General features: G+C 35.5%; 1 pseudogene; it reads left to right on the top strand.

Annotated features, from left to right (window-relative positions):
* The first annotated feature begins 1,145 nt into the window (after window positions 1-1,145).
* LOC115833630 lies at window positions 1,146-7,170 on the top strand (annotated as a pseudogene).
* Window positions 7,171-9,072: the final 1,902 nt, after the last annotated feature.

The following is a 9,072-nucleotide window of genomic DNA, read 5'->3' as shown; positions in this document are numbered from 1 at the left end:
GAGAAGATGTGAAGAACAAACGTGGTCTATCAGTCTGGGCTGACGACTGGGCTCCTCTCCTCAATTAGGCTCATCAAATTTCCTGGGCACTCACTCTGTGTCACAACATTTACTTTTGTCTTTGTCCCCTGCTCTTCTCTGTAGATCTCCTAAGTCCTTCTACAGCTCTAATGGGATATGTTTCCACAATATCCGAAAGCAACCTATTTTTATATCTGGGCAGTTTTACCCACTTATGTCTAAGATTCTTTTCTGAATCTGTTGTATGGTCAAGTACTGTGTAGTGATAATTAAAATATTGGATAATTTTGGCAAAATATTGTGTTGTATGGAATTTGAAAACCTTTGATATAAAAATTTTCAAGAAAAGGAAGAAGTATAAGATTAGAGGAAACAAAATTCTAATTTTCTTAGACCCATTGCGGGATTTACATTTCTTTGGATCGAATTTTCTTCAGGCCCTGTGCATGTGTGCTAGTGCTTACTGGCACAGTCACTTTAGATAAGGACAAAGAAAGCACGTGGATAGAGGCAGAACATTAAATGAGGGCAAATGTAGTTGTTGCCAACATTGAGGTCACTACATTTCTCTCTCATGACATATGTTCTCATTTGCAATTATAGGCAAACGATTTAAAAGTTCTTACCATCTTGATATGGGGGAGAAGCAACCAAAATACTGTTAATAACTCCCATAGCAAGATGAATTCACTTAACAAAGTTCATTTTTTAATTGGCTTTCGCAATTCATGGGATTGGCTATCTGAGACTTTGGGGAGTGTCATGATATTTAAATAGTTCCTTTATAGGCTCCTGTGATACTCTTTTTAAAATTATTTTTAAAAAGTTTGGAAGCTTCTTCTCTTCACCCTGTTGTTACTTTCCTGAGATTTATCTCAAAGTTGGTATGTGGAATTTAATCGCATCAAGCTTAAAAGCAACTGTACATGTTGCCATTCAGAGAGATAAAGGGATTCTGGGCTAAAGTTATTACCACAGTCAAGCCAACGTGGGTTTTTGAGCATGAGGACTTGGGGTTTGGGTGTGAGAGCCTAATATAAAACAAAACAGCGAATTATTGCTGATTATTGTCACTGCTAACACAAGCATGGGATTGAAGTAGCAAGATAAAAGTGAGCATGTAGATGTATAGTTCAGAAAGAGCAGAGAATATAATTCGGCGCAACTTTGTTATTTTAGAGGTGGGAGGATCACTTGAGGCCAGGAGGTCAAGGCTGCCATGAGCCATGATCACATAGTTGCCCTACAGCCTGAGTGATAGAGCGAGACCCTGTCTCTTAAAATAATAACAATGCTAATAAAAATTATTTTAATGACCAGGTAGACATCCTTAGATAGAGGTTTTCAGTAATCAGATCCTTAATTAAGCAATATATAGCAGTTAAACACATGTTCTTTGCACATTCAAACCTTCAGACTACCAGTGTGCCTTGTGATGCTAACTTTAGCACTAAATTGTAGCTGCTTCTAACACAAAGTTAGGATTATAATAATATTTACTTTATAGCATTGTAAGGATAATAAGGTAATTATTGGTCACATATCACTGCAAGATAACTAAATCAATCTCGTCGTACCCAAAAGCCTTTATTCAATTTAATTATCTACATAGTAACAAGCCAGTTTCTTCCCATAAATATGATTATCTTCATTACCAAACTATCTTCTTTCTCTTCTACAACTTTGATTGATTCTTTTCATGTCTGACATCTGTACCACTAAGACCTTTACATGTATCTATTTGTTAATCTGGGCTGTGCAATCTAGAGTTTGAGCCACAGAAGCTTCTACAATTTGACCTCTTGCCTTCTAACCTTTGCTTCTTCCTTCCTGTTTGACCAGAATGCTTTTAGTTAAAGCTCCTTGCTTAAATTAATTTCTGAGTCCAGAACGTACTTCATACAAATTTCACATTTCTCCTTTAAATAAAAGTTTTATTTCACATTCGGTTTATCATTACCTTAGGCAGAGACCTGCAATTAATTTCCAAATCGGGTACTAAGGATGGGGTGTTAACCCCGTTAGAGAAGATTATTTCCAGTATAACCTGATGTCCAAGACAAGGCATTATTTAACTCTGTATTTGAAATTGGAAGTAGAGTTAATAATGAAACATCAAAGAATGTCATCCCCTATTTCACAATGATATCCATTTGTAACATTATTCTAGCAAGCTCTAGTTTACTGCATTTACTTTTTTAAAATAAGTTAGAGGTGAAGAATGCTAAAGGTTGGAGGTAGCTAACGGGTGAATGGAGAATTGTAAAGAACGCTATGTGGTTTTTCTTCAGTGTCTACTTTCCTTTTTGTCAGATTTGTATTCCAATGTTTTAATAAATTATAGGTTTATTCTAGCAAATAATGACTTCATTCTAATATTTCATTTTACTCTTATTTTGTCTTTTAAAGTCTCTTAGTTTGTTCATCTTCTCAGAAGCAAATATTTTTCCATTCAGATTGGCTTTACTTGTAAGAAAGTAAAACTATATTATGTAATTTTCAATTAGAAAATACTTTATAGTTTACACAGCTCTTTGAAATGTACACTATCACAAATAAAGACTCGAAAGTTTAGAGAATTCCAGTAAATTGCACAAGGACCTTAATCCTATCTGCTTTGGTCATCATTATCTCTCTGGGCCTGCAGAGTTTTTGACCCATAATCACCAAATGTACTCAAGAAGTTGGAATGAATGAACAAACACTATCACAGAGTAAGTAGTGAAGCCAGAAATTAAACCCAGATCTGATCTCAAATTGTGTGTTCTTATATTAAGGCATCTTGAGGAAATTCACACTCTGCCTTTCCAAGAAGACTGACTAATCACACAACTGTTAATATGGAATATGATCATCTCTTACTATGGAAAAATATTTTTACAATGATTTTAGAGAAATTCTGCCTGTACTTGTAGAACCAAGTTGCAGACAAACTGAAATGGTTTTAGACAATTTTGACTTAATACACTTCTCACTTTGCACATTTTTGTCAGGCTTTGTATACATATAGCTACAGTATCAGATACTTTAAAAGGCATCTGATTCTGTGAGGTAATACCAAAAAATCAATTACTAATTTTTATATTTTTAATGATCTCAATATTTGAAAGTCATTCCATGAGTATCTGTCTCAACTAACTATTGACTATGACTGTAGACACACGGGGAGCTCCATGTAGCTTCGGGATCTGGCTATGAATTTCATTTTCAAGGGCTCTTCTTTGAGAAAACAGATTGTTTCAATTTTATTTTGAATAAAATTAGATAAAATTAGCATCATGCACTTATATCAAAATTATAAAATCGTTTTCAAATTCTGTACATGGACATATATACACATACATACATATGTCAATACATAATTTGAAAAACAATTTTATATCCATATTTCATTCTAGAAAAAAAAGAAAATGTTAGTATGTATCCATATGTTAAGACTAAACTTATAGTTCCCTAAAATTACAAACATGCTTAAGCCTATGAAGAGAATATTATTCAAAAAAGCCAATTTTGCATGTCAAGTCCATAATAAGGTTAAAAACTAAATTTTCATTTAATTAATTTCTAAAAAACTTGCAAAATTACACTGATGTTTCCCAAGGGAATGTTTATTTTTCACAAATAAGGTATTGCATATACTTGCTATATTATTGGTCTGAAGTGGAATTCCTCAAGACTTGCTCCTCATTTTTCTTTAGTCTTTCTGAAATGTAACCTGCTTAGTGAGGCTTTTACTGATCACCTGGTTATAGTCCATATTCCTTTGTTCTGCTTTATTTGCTCCATGGCACTATTCAATAAATATTTTCCTTTGACAAAGGTAGTTATCTTCATTACCAAACTATCTTTTTTTCTCTTTTTGCTGTCTCTCAACTTCTCCCCTCTTGATTCATGAATATGTATATCATGTCAGTTAGATGTCACTAACTGATATAATACGTATTTTACTTATTTATTTTTAATTGCCTGTGCCAACACCACCAACCCCCACACCTTTAGGATGCAAGTTACATGAGGATGGGACAGGTTTTATTATTTTTTCTCCCATTGCTTTTTCTCCAGGGTCTATAAAAGTGTGTGGTACAGAAAAGACAATCTATAATTATTTGTTGAATGAATTAATTACATCAGAGATGCTATTCAATAGGCCTTGGAAAACTCTGTTATTGTGATATTAGCTCAATTACAGAAAGAAGAGGCTGTGAAATGATCAGCAAAGGTAAGTAGTTCAAATATAAATTTAATTAGAAAATCTATTATGCTATCTGAAATTGCATTTAGTGTTGTGGGAAGTCAGCGACCCCAAACGGAGGGACAGGCTGAAGCCATGGCAGAAGAACGTGGATTGTGAAGATTTCATGGACCCTTATTAGTTCCCCAAATTAATACTTTTATAATTTCTTATGCCTGTCTTTACTGCAGTCTCTAAACATACATTGTGAAGATTTCATGGACACTTATCACTTCCCCAATCAATACCCTTGTGATTTCCTATGCCTGTCTTTAATCTCTTAATCCTGTCATCTCGTAAGCTGAGGAGGATGTATGTCACCTCAGGACCCTGTGATAATTGCATTAACTGCACAAATTGTAGAGCATGTGTGTTTGAACAACATGAAATCAGGGCACCTTGAAAAAAGAACAGGATAACAGCAATGTTTAGGGAACAAGAAAGATAACCTTAAACTCTGACCGCTCGTGAGCCGGGGGGAACAGAGTCGTATTTCTCTCCTTTCAAAAGCAAATGGGAGAAATATCGCTGAATTCTTTTTCTCAGCAAGGAACATCCCTGGGAAAGAGAATACTCCCCTGAGGGTGGGTCTCTGAACTGGCCCCCATGGGTGTGGCCATCTTCTATAGTCGACACTGTAGGGGTGAAATAAATCCCAGTCTCCCATAGCGCTCCCAGGCTTATTAGGAAGAGGAAATTCCCGCCTAATAAATTTTGGTCAGACCGGTTGCTCTCAAAACCCTGTCTCCTGATAAGACATTATCAATGACAATGGTGCCTGAAATTTCATTAGCAATTTTAATTTCACCCTGGTCCTGTGGTCCTGTGATCTCGCCCTGCCTCCATTTGCCTTGTGATATTCTATTACCTTGTAAAGTACTTGATGTCTGTGACCCACACCTATTCGCACACTCCCTCCCCTTTTGAAAGTCCCTAATAAAAACTTGTTGGTTTTGCGGCTTGTGGGGCATCATGGAACCTACCACATGTGATGTCTCCCCCGGATGTCCAGCTTTAAAATTTCTCTCTTTTGTACCCTGTCCCTTTATTTGTCAAGCCGGCCGATGCTTAGGGAAAATAGAAAAGAACCTACGTGACTATCGGGGCAGGTTCCCGATAATTTAGTCCCATCATTGAAGAGCAGGTAGCCAATCATATTAAATAATATTAAATTTAACTTCTGTAAAAGAGGAATCATATTGGTAAGGGTAAAGAGTACAACTGTGATACTAAAAGAATCACTTTTGATTAAAGAGGATGTACACTTCTGAGATTCTAGGAAGATACATCTGTCATTGCTAAATTATTTAACTCACTGTTGTATAGTTTACATTTTTGATACAGAAAAGCAAATGCAATATCTCACTCACACTAGTTTAATTGTTACAAATTAATTTCAATCTATCCTTATTGCTGCAGACACCTCAAATACATGGCCTCATGCCATTCCTTTATTTGATGTCATTTATCAAAGTAAATGGACTGATTTCCATATCTTTACACCTGGCCTAAATTGCCTGGCCCTTCAAGATTCTGTAAATGGTGCTAGACTCATTTTCAACTATTAATAATCTGAATGTGTAAGTACAGTATATATGATTTTCAAAGTTCTATTAAGGTATTGCACATTTCTACAAAAACATTTTATAATTCAATGGCAAATATTGCTGTCTCTCAATTTCTCTCTTTCTATATAGGTTTATCTGTTAGATAAAAACTCTCTCTCTCTCTCTCTCTCTCTCTCTCTCTCTCTCTCTCTCTCTCTCTCTGTATCCATCTATCTATCTTGGCAAAGCATAAAGGCAAAAGTAAATAATAATTCATATAATTAAGTGAGCCCAGGGAAAATATTAATTCCTAACAATCATGTGAATACTCTTTGTCTTATATCCTCACCATTTTATTTTTATATTGATTAGAATCAAAGCATCTATCTGATTTGCAAAATGGTAAAATGCTTATTCTTAATCCATCTCAATTATCTTTTCTTCCCTCTAGATAACTTCAGCAGCTCAGATTCAGTTAATGGATGGAGTAATAAGTCAGTGGTTACTGAATTAATTTTGTTGGGGCTGTCTAGCTCTTGGGAACTCCAAGTCTTCCTTTTCTTTATCTTCTCTGTATTTTATGGAGCTGCAGTGTTGGGAAACATCCTTATCATCATCACAGTAATTATAGACTCTCATTTGCATTCCCCAATGTCTTTCTTCTTAGCAATCTCTCATTGATGTGTGTCAGGCTACATTTACCACTCCCAAGATGTTTGCAGACTTCCTCAACGAACACAAGACCATCACTTTCCAGAGATCTTTTTCTTGCATGTTTTTGGGGGTAGTGAGATGGTGCTTCTTGTTGCCATGGCCTATGATGGATACATTGCTATATGCAAACCTCTGCACTACATGACCATCATGAACCGGAAGGTGTGCACTGTTCTGGTGGGGGTTTCCTGGGCCACTGGCATCTCGCACTCAGCCAGCCACCTGGCATTCACAGTCAATCTGCCTTTTTGTGGACCCAACAGGGTAGACAATTTTTTCTGTGACCTCCCCCTAGTGATCAAGCTTGCCTGCTTAGACACCTATGTTTTTGAGATTCTGGTGCTCACTAACAGTGGTCTGCTCTCACTTATGTGTTTCCTCCTTTTGCTCATTTCTTACACTATCATCCTTGCTACTGTGCATCGCCAAGCCACCGATGGGATGTCCAAGGCCCTTCCCACTCTGTCTGCCCACATTACTGTTGTGCTTCTGTTCTTTGGCCCATTAATATTCATCTATATTTGGCCCTTTGAAAGCTTCCCAATTGATAAATTTATCTCTGTGTTTTTTACTGTCTTCACTCCTCTCCTTAACCCCATGATTTATACTCTGAGGAATAAAGATATAAAGGAAGCCATGAGGAAGCTAAGGAGATGACATGTGGGTTCCAAGCAGGGTTTTTAGACAACTACAAAGAAGTAATACAAATTCCTACTTTTGGGCTTTGAAATTAACATATGTGATTATTATTATTGTGTTTGTATCACAAAGTTTTTTTACTAGACTAAATTAGAAGGCCTGAATATGGTGATCTGGAGTTGGCAAACTGAGTGCAGAATCTTATAATGCCAGTTCCTATATTCTGTGTCTCACATCATCCTCCCTAAAGCTGCAACTACATGTATTAAAACTCATAAGCAGTTTTTCCCCTTATACAGGCACCATAAAAAAATATCTCTTTGAGAGGCAGAGGTAAGAGGATCACTCAAGCCCAGGAGGTCGAGGCTGCAGTGAGCCAAGATTGTGCCACTGTACTCCAGCCTGGGCAACACAGTGAGACCCTGTCAAAAAAAAAATCTCTTGCAGCATTTAAAAATCAGCTCTATATTAAAGAAGATTAGCTAGTTCATGTGATTCACTCTGGGTAACATAGAGAATAATTTAGCATTATTTGAGTTAAAACAGAATTTGCTTTGACATAAAAGGCGATATGAAGACTCTAAAAAGTGCTGCTTTACCTCATCAGTTACAGTTCATAATTATTCTGGCTAATAATGTTATAAAGGTAAAATTTTATATTCACAAATAAGCCATTAATGCTTATTAAACCTGTCTTTTGTCATACTTATTATTTGTGCTAGAATTTAAATATATAAAATGCTACAGTATCAATTACAGGATGATAAATATAACCAAGTTCATAGTTAAAATTACAAGACTACTCTTACTCTCTCTGGAAGAAATAGCAATTACAAACCTCATTATATCCTAATAATAACCTGTCATCAATTGACGATGACTGCAAGGTATCTGAATAGCCAGTGATTTTGTTTAGTTAATTTCATTTGGGAGTGTAATTTCCAAAGTAGTTGCAAAAAATATATATATTGGTAATTAGAAAATATATCACATGCTTCTCTTCTTCTCAAACTTTAATTGAAACTTCAGAAATAGCTCAACAAACATTGGAAAGAGTAAGAGAAAGAGGGTCATCACATGATTGATTCAGTATTTTATCAGCCACAGAATCTGGCACCGTCATCACTGCATCATATAATTTGAGCTTGAAGAGTTTATTCTGTTTACGATAGATTTCAGTTCAAACTTGTAATTTTTGAACTAAAGATATGATTATGTATTTTATTTTTATTACTTAAAATAGATTGTGAGTCCCTGAGGCAAATATTGTCCTATCTTTTACCATAGTTGTTAATGTATCAAAAGTTGCATGTATCAGATGCAACAAGTGCCATAAAAAGGATTTGCTACCCAGAGCAATTGATATTCAGGTGATTTCTACACTTGTTTTTTTACAAATGTGGCATTTGGAGTGATGAGGTTGGAAGCCAGTGAAAAACTAGATTGTCCATCTCTAAGTCTTAGCTTATGTGGGTCATTGCACTCTGTAACAATCTGATCTTGTTTTTGCATTTAGTTTTCCATTTGTGGAATTACTTCATTGGGTGCTACTTTACTAAACTGACATTGATTAAAGGTCTCTATCAATAGAATTATAATGGGCAGTGCCAGCTATCTAAGTAAAGAGGCAAAAGTCATAGGCCCTTGTTCCATAAAAGCTTTTAAGCTTATCAGGATAGCAATAAAATGTTTATTAACAGGCAATAAAGGCAAGTAGAATATATAATAAAACACACACTGAATTTTTAGGTTAGTGCAAAAGTAATTGCAGTTTTCACAACTAAAAGTAGTTGTGAAAATCGCAATTATGTTTGCACCAACCTAATAATCCCGTGTGTTAATGCTCAGTTTTGTCCAAAGCAAATCAATGCATTTGAGCAATTTTTAAAACTTAACTTATATCAGAATATGTGTACACAT

This window comes from Nomascus leucogenys, unplaced genomic scaffold, assembly GCF_006542625.1.
Source record: "Nomascus leucogenys isolate Asia unplaced genomic scaffold, Asia_NLE_v1 Super-Scaffold_361, whole genome shotgun sequence".
Lineage (NCBI taxonomy): Eukaryota > Metazoa > Chordata > Mammalia > Primates > Hylobatidae > Nomascus > Nomascus leucogenys.
The sequence above is the reverse complement of the archived record's forward strand: the minus strand, read 5'-3'. Positions and strand labels throughout refer to the sequence as shown.